At 43.6% G+C, this 11826-nt stretch overlaps 2 long non-coding RNA genes across 2 annotated transcripts in view; one reads left to right on the top strand and one right to left on the bottom strand.

The window, feature by feature from the left end:
- Positions 1–6397: 6397 nt before the first annotated feature.
- LOC132323527 (uncharacterized) lies at positions 6398–11463 on the bottom strand. Its single transcript, XR_009485366.1, has 3 exons — positions 11318–11463; positions 7011–9151; positions 6398–6533 (listed from the first exon to the last, which is right to left on the bottom strand). It is a non-coding gene; the product is annotated as an uncharacterized LOC132323527 (long non-coding RNA).
- LOC132323526 (uncharacterized) overlaps positions 10753–11826 on the top strand; it is a 25919-nt gene continuing 24845 nt past the window's right edge. Inside the window, exons 1-2 of the long non-coding RNA XR_009485365.1 lie at positions 10753–10887; positions 11369–11483. This is a non-coding gene — a long non-coding RNA (uncharacterized LOC132323526). The remainder of the gene's footprint in view (positions 10888–11368; positions 11484–11826) is intronic.

Here is an 11826-nt window from a genome sequence, read left to right as displayed (position 1 = left end):
ACTAAGAATTCCTCTCAAGTAAACCTCTCTAGTTTTTTTTGCATACTTGGTGCAGGGGAGGATGCTCTGTGTTAAACATCAAATTACGCTAGGGATTGTTAGGCACCTGAAATGCTGAGGGAAGAATTTTTCTCGGAAGCATATTCTGAAGGGTGTTAACTCTGCTGATGCATGGAAGCACAGATTCCATATGTAAGCATGTGGCACCAGATGTTTAAAGATCAATGTCACTAAATGCAAAAATGTTTTGGTTTGTGGTTAGCACTCAGGATTACCCCAGTTTGTGCTGGGCTTTGTGACTAGGTGCCACTGCCTGGTTTAAAGCTAACTCAGGTACAGCTGTACAAACTGCACTCTGCAATGCAGCATAAAATTAACTATTTAACTTAAACCCAAAAAACTTGGTTTTTTTAGTAAGGGTACAGCAGTGTTTCATCTAGAACAACACAGCCTAATGGAGAAAAGATAAACTGGGGCCACTGGAGCTACTAGAGAGGGAGTACAGATGAGAGGACTGGTGCTTTCAAGGGCCAGCCAAGCCTATCCAAGGCAAGTGTTTTTCTTCTAGTTGGTTTTTTTAGCATCAGCCTTCCATGAGTCTTCCCACAGCCAGGGTCAGGAGCTCTAATGCAGTGTGTGCAGTTTCCTGCAGTAGTGCCCAGTTTTCTGCACTGGCTATATTGACAGCATATAACCCATTTAATAACTGGGTTATCAAAATGCAGATCACTGTTGCTGCTTTGAGCTGCCTGTTTTTCACTTCTGCTGATCCATTAGACAATGGTGTACAGTTAGCAACAATAGAGATATATTGATTTTTCCATTTCCTAGTGCTAAGGGATTGAAAATCAGACCAAACTTCAAAACCATGTCTGAGGTATGAAGAAAGATTTCTGTATTGGTACCAGTAGAGAGGTTTCATCAAGAGTTAACTTTTACTAACAGACTACTGCTTGCCTATATTATTGCTGAAATGGAAATGGACTTATATTGCAAAATCAGTAAGATGCCTTAGGAGAAAGCTTAGCTTAATCAGTAGAAAATTTTGTAGAGGCATTTGAAGTAGAATTCTGTCAGAAGAACTAGTCCTGAATCTACAAAAAGCAGCTTTTCTGGTCCTGATGGATTGCAATGTATTGAGTTACCTGTATAGAAGGTACTGAATTTTCCCTCTAATTTTCCTCTCATGAGCCTTTATAAAAAGTCTGCACTGGGAACAGATGAATCTGGGTTGGATTTTTTTTTTTCTAGATTTCTGCAATGTTAACTATTTCATACCAGCTAATGGTGTGACAAGTGATTAATCCCTTATGATTAAGTGGCTTATTTAAATTTTTACAGTGCTTTACCCTAACAGGGGGAGGAAGGAAAACAACAATAGATCAGTGATAGAACTTTACCTTCCCTCCCTTTGCCCCAGTTTAATGACTTTGCTTTCCAATTTACCTTTTACCAGACATGTGGCAATCCTCTGTGCCAGTTTCACTTTGGTCTCAGAATCAGTGACAGGGAGGTGAGGAGGTTCAGGATGGCAGTTCCCTTCATGCTGCAGCATAGCACAAAAACTGCCCCACAAGACAGAGATTACTGGCTAGCTGAATCTCACTGGTACAAGGGTGTAATGGCCTTAATATTTTACTGACTGAATACTGCACAAAGGCTGGACTATCCTTTTGGAAGGAGAGAGAAAGATAACTTGATTCTTCTAAAGCAATCTTTTGCAATTCTTTTCAAAAAGGATTTTTGGTGCTGTGTATTGTTGCATTCACATATAATGTGTTTCTCAGAGTTCCCAGTTTTACCCAAGTCTTTACAGCTCTATTGCTATAGTGAGATTGCTAATAGGGGAGAATTTACATCAGTATTCAGTGTGGTTTTATTTTTGAGGCATGGCCTTTTTTAGCTGTGTTTTGAAATGCTTGAGAGCCCTTTGACATATCATAGAAAAGTGTCTTATAAATAAAAACGTTTATTTGTTCTTCAGAAAATGTGTGCTGTATACAAAAAACTCAAATGCCCCACTAAAAATGTTTAAGGTCATAATAGGGGAAAACACTCAGAATGGACCTAATCGGATTGGCTTTTTGGATTATTATTTACATGTATTATTTACAAATATACATATATTATTTACATATATAACCTTATTACATATGTAAGTATTCCTTAACTACCTTTATCTTCCCAACATAGCAGACTTGTGAGTTAACTCAGTCTTTAGAGTAAAATTTATAAACTCACAGCACACATCAGGTTGCCTAAAATTCACTCTTTGTCCAATTTGGAGTCTTAGATGACTAAAATTTATGTAAAATACATGGGACTTGTCATAACTGTTGAATTTTCTTTTGCCATTTTTTTTCCTGAAAGCTTTAGTGGAATGAAGAACTGTGAGATTATGCACAGTCATGTTTTTACATGAAATTTTAAAGTATTTTAAGCCAAGAAAAGCTTATAACCACAAAAAAGATATGGATAAAATAAGTAATAAAAAAGGGTAAAGTCCTTAATTTTATCTATTGTATAACTTCTTTCACTCAGGTTTGATGTAGTGTGTTTTGGCAGACTACCATTACATAGACTGGTTACCACTGAAGTCTAAAAGATACATATTAATTCTTGGTCAGGTACCTTGCCCCTCAGTGAAATACTCATTTTATTATTTACTGCTCCCATTTTGTAATAGGTTTGACTTTCCTGAGGGGGTGTGTGTTGCAAATGATGGAGCCCAAATAAGATAATTTCTCTGGAATACCAAATATACTTGTATAATTTATAATAAAGTTCTCATTTTTCAGGTTGGCTCTTTATTCATGTAAATTAGGAGTAGTGGTAAACTCTGCAGGTGAAGTCACTGAACTGAACTCAGTTGCTAAATTTGAGTGGAGTTTTTAACTTTGTTGTTACAGCTGAGCATCTGATTATCAGTGTGTCTACTGCTCTGGTACAGATAATATTTGTGTTCCATGCATATATTTATGCTTCATGCCTTCCTGTGATTAAACCCCAGCACAGCTCCTTGAAAAATACTCCAAAAAGAGAGATATGTTTGTTTATTCCATGGACCTTGATCAATTCCCCCAAACTGGTATTGATTTCAATGAGTTTTAATTCGGAGAGCTTTCAGTTGACTTTCAAAAGTGGTGAAGGAGACAAAACTGAATAGAGCAAACCAGAACTTTAGCATAAAATTTCCATGTTTTGTTATCATTAAAAAGGCATAGCAGGCATAATGAAACCTCTTAACATTATAGGCCAGTTTATAAGACAATCCAAAATCTAAAATTATCCTGGCTAAAGGAAGTAAAACTTTTTGCCTATGTATTTCCTCCTCAGAATGAAAGTTGTATAGAAAAAAATAGAAAAATCCCAAAGGTACCCCCTTGGGAATGAAGAAATCTCATCCTATCACCTGTAGGCCCTTGTGATTTAAAATAGAGATGGAGACTAAAGCAGAAGAGACATGAGAAGAGTAAAGGTCTAAACATTGAGTGCAGTCCATGAATCCAAGCCCTCCGGGCTCACCCACCCATGGCTCCAGCAGGAGGGTGATTAGGAAAGGCCACACTGGCTTCCTGCAGGTTTTCCTTCCCTGTACACTTGCCATGTGCCACTTGCTTAGCCCTGAGCATTGCTTACCCTGTGTTCTCCAGGCAGACTCCAGAGATGAGCTGTGCCATCCCAAGGCAGGGACAGCAGGACTCTGTCTCTGCACATCAACTCTGATCTGTCAAAGCAGAACAGCACAGAGATCCATGGGTGCCTACCGGGAGCCCTGTGACAGCATCAGAGCCTGGTGCTGCCTGCTCTTAGGTCAGAGCTGAGGTTCCTGTGCTGCCAGTTGAGTAACTCAATCACACTGCCATTGAAAAGCAGCTGGCTGCAGGCCTGTGTGCTTTTGGATATTTCCAGCCCAAACTGAGCTATGGAAGACCATGGCTACACAATAAGTGTTCGTGTGTGCTGGCCTGTGATTCCTATCCACAGCAAAGCAGGGAATGCATGGGTAAGATCCCATACAATTCCCAGTCCTGCACAAATAGAGGTCAGTAGAGAAGAATGTGTTGCTGAATGGCATCTCAAAGAGGCCACGCTTTGTGCAGGGCCAAGCACAAAGCCTGACAAGTGAAAACTGAGTAGGGGGCTCAGCGATGCTGTTTCAATGCAACAAAATGTTGGAACAGTTTTCATGCAGAGCATGAAAAAACCCCACGTGGGTAAATAGCTCCCACTAAACTGCAAGGATGTGAGTGTCACGGGATGCTATGCCAAAATCCTTGCTGAGCTTATGCTCAGTCCTTACCTCCCACTGCATTCAAAGTAGGTTAGTCAGCGTTTAGCCAATGGGCCATTAAATTGCTTTGCTTGAAATGCTACACAGGGGCAAACTTTGCTATGCTGTAAACAAGCCCCTGCAATACCAAGGACAGATTTGTGAGAATGAACAAGAGGAGAAAAGAGATTAATGTGTGGGGAGAAGAAGGGAATTTGATTTGCTTGGTTTATTGTTATACAGGGCAGGGCATTGCTCATTTAAATCCTTATTTTCTCTTATCGTGTTTGCTCAAATGTGCACACACACATACAAGCCCTCAGACAGTTTATCTAGGTCAGAGCAAGTTGCTCCACATTCATTCTGGTGGCTCCTGCTCTGAATTCCCAAGGATGTGACACTTGGTGCTGTCAGCATGCACACATCCATTGCCATCAGTCACATGGAGAAGCTGAGCTCGGTCTGAGATGGACATCCAGGCTGGCTGTGAGATCAATCAGCAATTCACAGTCTGTGATAGCACAGCACAGGCTGTTTAATGGACATACATGTGGAAGCCTGTATCAAAACCCACAGTGGCTGGATGCATGTCAGCAGCAATTTTTCAGAGAGAAAATGCTTTTCCTCCTCCTTTTCATATGTGGTTTGTCTGGAGTTGTGCACACAGTGCCTAGCTTGGCTCTATGTGGTGTACACACACTGAGAGCTGTGGAGCCAAGCAGACTCCAGAATAGAAGAAACCTGCAGGAAAACAAATGGTGATGGCAAAACCATTTCTCAGTAATGGCAGAACGTGAATCTGTTGGAAGGGGAACACACAGGGGCTGAAATTAGAGTCAGAAGCAGAGATCCCAAATCATCCTTCACGGACCAGCATGCTTACAAGGTGTTTATTTACTAAATCTCCCTAGCACACTGCCTTTATCAGTCCTATCATCCACCTCAATATTCTCTGGGTGTCTTCTAAGGAATTATTTTTTTCATTCAAAACTTTATTATTTTAAAAAAAGGAAGAGATTGATAAAATATATGTATTTGATGAAAAAACCCTCAACCTTAAAATAGATAAAAGACATTAGAGCAAGTCTTGTTATCAGGGAAAAATCAGAGCTCTCTTGGACCACTGTGTCATGGCAGGGCCAGAGATCCTGCAGATTTTGCCCCACAGGAGAGGTGGGGCTTCATTTCACTGTCATGAAATGAAGAGATTTATTTTGAAATCTAATCTGGAAAATCAATAATCTGCATCTACATGTTCATGATGTAAAAGCAGAGGGACAGGGGAGAACAATTATCACTGCAAACTGAGAAACAATTCAGAGTTTTCAAGAAACACAAGCATAGTCTTTTTTAAAAACAAGCATAACATATAGCACACAGCTGTAACACGTGCTGGGACATGGGCAACATCCTAGTGTAAACTCCTGCCTTGAGGCCCACTGGAAATGAAATTCACTGTTCCAGACCCCAACCCAGCCATGGAAGCCCATAGAAATATTGCTTGGGTACCACTTGTGACTGCAGCTTGGAAAGCAATAGGAAGAAAAAAACCCTAGATGTCCTCTGCAAGCTTAAGTGTGAAAAGACATAAGAATTACTCAACTTGCAGCATGCAGAATTACTTTTCTTTAGCAAAGGATGTTAAATGAATAAAACACATCATGTTGACACAGCAAGATGTCCCCATTACTGTGTTGAAGGTAAAGTAATAAATCTTTTTCTAAAGCAAGTGGTAATGCATTGATAAGCATTTCTTAGAGCTCCCTTCACAGCCTCACAAGGCCACTGCTGGCATCAGATATCACCGCTGACAGCTCTCAATAGGGCTGGTCAAAGAAAGCTGGAAAGATTTCACACCAGAAAACCTGAGTTAAATGCAAAACAGTCTTCTGAATGATGGATTTTACTAAGATTTCACTTCAGGGCAAAACCTTCGAAGAGTCCAGCCAGCCTCTAAGAGAGGCTGTATAAGCATTTTCAGAACAAAGCCAGTTTTGTTTTCCTTCAGAAATACACTTCAAATTAGTTTTGTAAGATAAATATGTGGCAGATGCAAACATACAAGTCAAACCCGACCATTTCAATCTATCTTGAATACTTTTCTCAAAGTTTGTTTTGCAGAGATTTTTGGAAGCTGGGTGATATTTATTGTTTTCCCAAGCAGCACTTGCCTTTTCCACCAGCACAGTCAGTGGGAAGAAGAGTGTGGATTTCATGGCAGTTGCAGCTGGAAGTCAAGTTCCAAAGCACAGAATCACCTCTGTAATAAGGGAGGCAAGGAGAGTGAGTGGCTATCACACAGGATATCTCCTTTGTAGCCATGGGGCTGGATGGAAGCAGAGAACGCAAAAGAAGCAATGTTTGTCCTCCTGTTTCATTCTTTGGTTGGCTCTTCAGCTTGCTCAGACCATACACATAAACCTAACCCTGCCCTGAGCTTGGTGGCACCTGATTTCCACTTCCCATCCCAGTTCACAACCATACAGTTTTAACAGCCTGGCCCTTCCCAAGTTTTTATTATTTCTGTCTCTGACTTTTCCTCCTAGACCTTATGAAAGGCAATGACTGAGGGTCGTGCAATGCTATGATTAAGTTAACATCTGAACACAAAATTCTCATTTGCCTACATTAAATCAAAACCAAGTTTTTATCTGTTGTGCCATGCTGCCTTACCCTATGCAATAACTTCTCTCATTAAATAATACACTCAAAATACTGACCCAAGGTGCATCCTTACCATATTGTTCTGCCAAAGGGCTGACACTTCTGAGCATGAATGGACCTCGTCTGCCAAATCCTCGTCCCCAGTTCTGCATTCAGAGGACAATAAAACCTCTGGTAGTGTTCCTGCAAAAATGTACAGACACACCCAGCTCTCTGGGCTGATTAGTCAAGCTGCCCTCAACAAAATTACTTCCATGTTCCAAAGTCAGCCCACAGCCAAGCAACTGGGTGGCTTCTCAGTGGGGCAGAGAAGGCAGATGGACAGTTTAACACCACTTACCCCAGGGAAAGATCCCTGAGGCTTTTGTGTATCTTGCACACAGTTTTGGTTTCCAGCCCAAAAAGCCAGTTCGACTGGTGGTAGTGATTTTTGGTCCATTCCATTTTTTACCAAGCTCTAAACACCAAGTTTGGGTTTTCATTTAAACAATTTCACATTATTTTATGCTAATAGATCGTATCTTTCTTTCTACTTAGAAAGCACACATTTATTACCACGCAGCAGCCACAGTACACCCAGAAAAACATTCAGGACAGAGCTCTGGATGTCTTTGATTTACCAACAAACTTTTCAGAAATTAGAAAGAGATGTGGTACTTACACATTGTTAATTCAAGTACTCAAACATGAGCAGATTTATCCACTGGTCTCTAAAGGGATGGAATAGTAATAATTTTCCATTCTGGAATTAGTGTTCCTCTTGGAAACTACAGAACCTTTTATTGATGTACTTGGTCCTCTGCTTAGCCCTATTGGGCTATCCAAGACTAAATAGCACCAGTTCAGCTGTCTTTAAAGGAAAACAGAAACAAAGAAAGTTTGGATTTTGGAAAGTAGCACAAACCTTCCACTTAAATGTATAGAATCATAGAAACGTTAAGGTTGGAAGAGACCTCTAAGAGCATTGAGTTCAGCTGTTGGCCCAGCAGCGCTGTGCTTACTGCTAAACCACATCCCCAATGCCACATCTACCCATTTTGTGAATACTTCAGGGATGGTGGTTCCACCACTTCCCTGGGAAGCCTGTTCCAATGCCTGGCCACCCTTTCAGTGAAGATATTTTTCCTGATATCCAATCTCAAACTTCCCATGTGCAATTTGAGACCATTTCCTCTTGTCCTGTCACTTGTTACCTGGGACAAGAGACCAAGCCCCACCTGCCTACACCCTTATTTCAAGCAATTGTAGAGAGTGATAATGTCTTCCTTGAGCCTCCTTTTCTCCAGGCTAAACACCCAAGCTTCCTCAGCAGGTCTCCACAAGCCTTGTGCTCCAGACCCTTCCTCAGCTCTGTTGCCTTTCTTTGGACATGGCTCCAGCACCTCCTTGTGCTGAGGAGCCCGGAGCTGAGCACAAGAATTGAGGTGTGGACCCAGTGTGCCAAGTCTAGGGGGACCACCACTGCCCTGCTCCTGCTGGCCACTATTGCTGATCCAGTCCAGGATGCCATTGGCCTTCTTGGCCACCTGGGCACAGCTGGCTCATGTTCAGCTGCCATTGACCAGCATTCCCATTTCCTTTTCCACCTGGCAGATTCCCACCCATTGCCCCCAGCCTGTAGAACTGCCTGGAGTTGTTGTCATCCAGGTGCAGGACCAAGCTCTTGGTCTCTCTGAATCTCACAGCATTTGATCCAGCCTGTCCAGACCCCTCTGTAGAGCCTTCCTGCTCTCCAGCTGATCAACACTCCCGCCCAGCTTGGTGCTGTCTGCAAACTTACTTCCCACCCTCACCCCCATCTTCAAGCCCCAGTTCTGTTTTCTGTTGAACAGCACAAACAATTCATTTTCCAGAGCTGTGTCTGACTTGCACTCACTCTGTGGGTGGGCAGAGCCAGCCATGGGCAGCCTCAGCCTGCTCAGCCAGGCTGGGCAGCTCCCTCTGCTTGCACCACAGCTCTGCTTGGGTAGATTTCTGTTCTTTTCTTTCCAGAAGCCATAGTACACATTTCTTTCTGAGGCACAGAAATCTGACTAATCCCTCAGGAATGTCTCAGGGGAGGAACCTCCCACAGAAAGGCACAGTTACTTGCAGTATAAACTCCCACCAGATGCATCTGACCCTGGGACAAGACTTACACAATGTCAGGGAAAACTTCACTTACCTCACTTACCTCTTCAGAGGTGCAGTCACAGATCTCATCACACTTGCCTTCTGCAAGAAAAAGAAAAGCCCAATCCACTCTCATTTATGTCCTTTAAATGATTTTGAGTTTTCCAGAAATTTGTTAACTGCTTGCCCCTCTTCAGAGCGCTCAGGCAGTGCCTGCTGTTGTAACCCCCTCTCTCCATGCCTCCATCTCTGCCTCCTGCAGCCAGCCTAGCACAGGATTCAAACACAGCCTTCTCTGCTGCAGGCACCAGCTACAGTGCCTACAGAGCTGAAACTAATATAAAAGGAAATGTAGCTTCACCCACTGCTATCAAGTCAAACAGGTGATCCCTGCCTCAATGTGAGCATCAGGAGGCTCAAATAACTGCTTTCTTATTTCAAAATCCCACACTTCAGATGTCTTTAAATAAAATTTTTAAAAAAATAAAGAAAGTTTGCTCTTAGAAAGGTATTTCAAAGGTTCTGCTGAAATTCTCACTCCTTGTCCCCACTTTCATGCCATGGCTTTCTTTTCTGTTGAACATCATGGGAAAGGTGTGTGTCCTTATGTCACCTTTGCTCAGATCTCTGGTCCCTGACCAGTGCTGCAGTGCTGGCCAGAGGGTGAATAGGAGCTTGGATCTGCTTGTCTAGAAGCTACATGTGAGCAGGCACTGCTGGGTGGACAGCTGCCCAGGCCCAGGCTGCATCTCCCCGGACACTGTGGGTATCACAGGAGAAGACAAACACCACGTAATTTACAGGACCTGCTCTATGACTGTGCCCAGAGGCATCCCAGTGAGGGATGGAGACAGTGCTAGCTAGTTTTAAATCCGAGTCCAGTGATTTTCCACAGTCCCTCCTACAGAAACTGCTCCTATTTTTGTGGCAGCTGCTCAGCTGCTTCAGAGGAAGGCTGGAAGTCATCTCAAGGCATGGGGCTGAAGCCACCTCGCAGGGATGCGAGATCCCAGTGAGCAGCACGCCAGACCCTCCATCCTACTGGCAGTCCTCCAGGGTTAATCCAGTGGAAACTGCTGTGGCAGTCTCCAGCACGGCTGCTGGGTCTCATTGCCACCTGAGTCATTCACCCAAGGGAAAACCCACAGCAGGCTCTGGACCCACACAGCACGGCGGGAGTGGGAGCAGCATAAATACGAAGTCGTGTTTCTGGGGGCAGCTGCTGAGAAGATGCCTGGGATGTGCAGCTAGAGAGTGGGGTGTTAAACAAGCACAGCCTGTGCCCCCCACGCTCCTGAGGGAAGGAGGGAGAGAAGCGGGGAGGGAGGGAGGGACTGCAGGCCGGGCTGTACATGCCCCAAGGCAGACCGGAGCATGTGTAGCTGCTCGGCAGCAGTTTCCCAATAAATTAAGCAAACGGGAGAAAGAAAGACACGGGGCTTCAGTGGCTCTGAAAACTGAGATAAGGGCAATGAGGCTTTCAGTCCTTGCAAGCAATGTGGTTCTTATCTGCCCCTGATATGGCAGTCCTGCTGTCATTTTTGAGTTGTGCTCTCACAAGCCTTGCACCCGCCCAACCACAGGCTTCAGGGGAAAACCACAATGTGAAAACACCCTGTCTCACCCCTTCTCCCCAGCTGCCCCTCTTCCTCACTTTTAGGAAGTGAAAAACAAATGTATCCACAGTAACACAAAGGGGTTGCGTGCCAGGTGCATAAAAGCGAGCGCAGAGCTTGTCCCTGCTTGTCCTTGTGCAAGCTGAAAGCCAGCAGCTCTGGAAGTCCACAGAGAAAAGAGAAAAGAGAAGGAAGAAAAGCTCAGCCTGCCTGGGGAGGGAGGTGGGAAGTGGAGCAAGAAACACTCTGTTCTTTGGAGCATTTATAAGATACAGCTGCAATGATAACTTCAGCATCTCCCTGTTTTTAAGTATTTGACTTCAGCTCTGCAAATGCTCATCTACTGCCAGCAATGGGCATGTGCTAATTTTTTACAGATTATATACAAGCCACACATTCAGATATTCGACAATTTCAGGAAATCTGCATAGAAAAAACCAGATTGTTGTAGCTTTTACAGACCTCAACAGTGGATCTATACAGTATTTTATATAATCATTCTATGACAATAAGATTTATTATTTATCTTCAGACATATGAAGGTCAAAGATGGGAGATCTATGGCTTCTGAACATACCTGCACATTGGCTGAAGTTTAGATAAGAACAGCTTCATGTTAGACAGTTCTTATACAAACCTGTGAGTTTCTTACCATGCCAAGTCAAATGCAGTGGTCCCAAGTCTCCCAACACTTGTGTTTCAGAGAGTGAAGCTGTGACGCTTTCCTCAGGAAGGTTTAGCCAGCAGAAGCAACCCTTCACTGAAGGAAGGCAGAGGTGCTGCAAGTGTCTGCCTGAAGGAAGCAGTTCTTCCTGCTGGTGAGTAGTGCTCTGTGTCTTCCTTGTGCCCCCTCTCTGCCTGCAGCCATCTCCCCTGCAAACCCGAAGTCACCCGGGCTCCTGGCGTCCCCACTCTGACTGGGACCCAGCAGATTTGTGACTGGGTTTGCAATTGCCTTGGTAGCATGCAGCAGTGCTGCAGGACCCTGCACAGAGCTGAAAGCCCTGTGCACCTGGGGGGGCACCTGTGTGCAAAAAAATGCTGTGGGATTGAAAGTTTAGGGATGAAGAGCTCCAGGCAAGCTCCCACTGAAAAGAAAAGTTGTGCTTCTGCAAAATATTTCTTTATGGGAGTGATTTTACTCTGGGGTTTGTATGAGCA

This window comes from Haemorhous mexicanus, chromosome 2 (assembly GCF_027477595.1).
Source record: "Haemorhous mexicanus isolate bHaeMex1 chromosome 2, bHaeMex1.pri, whole genome shotgun sequence".
NCBI classification, from domain to species: domain Eukaryota; kingdom Metazoa; phylum Chordata; class Aves; order Passeriformes; family Fringillidae; genus Haemorhous; species Haemorhous mexicanus.
The sequence above is the reverse complement of the archived record's forward strand: the minus strand, read 5'-3'. Positions and strand labels throughout refer to the sequence as shown.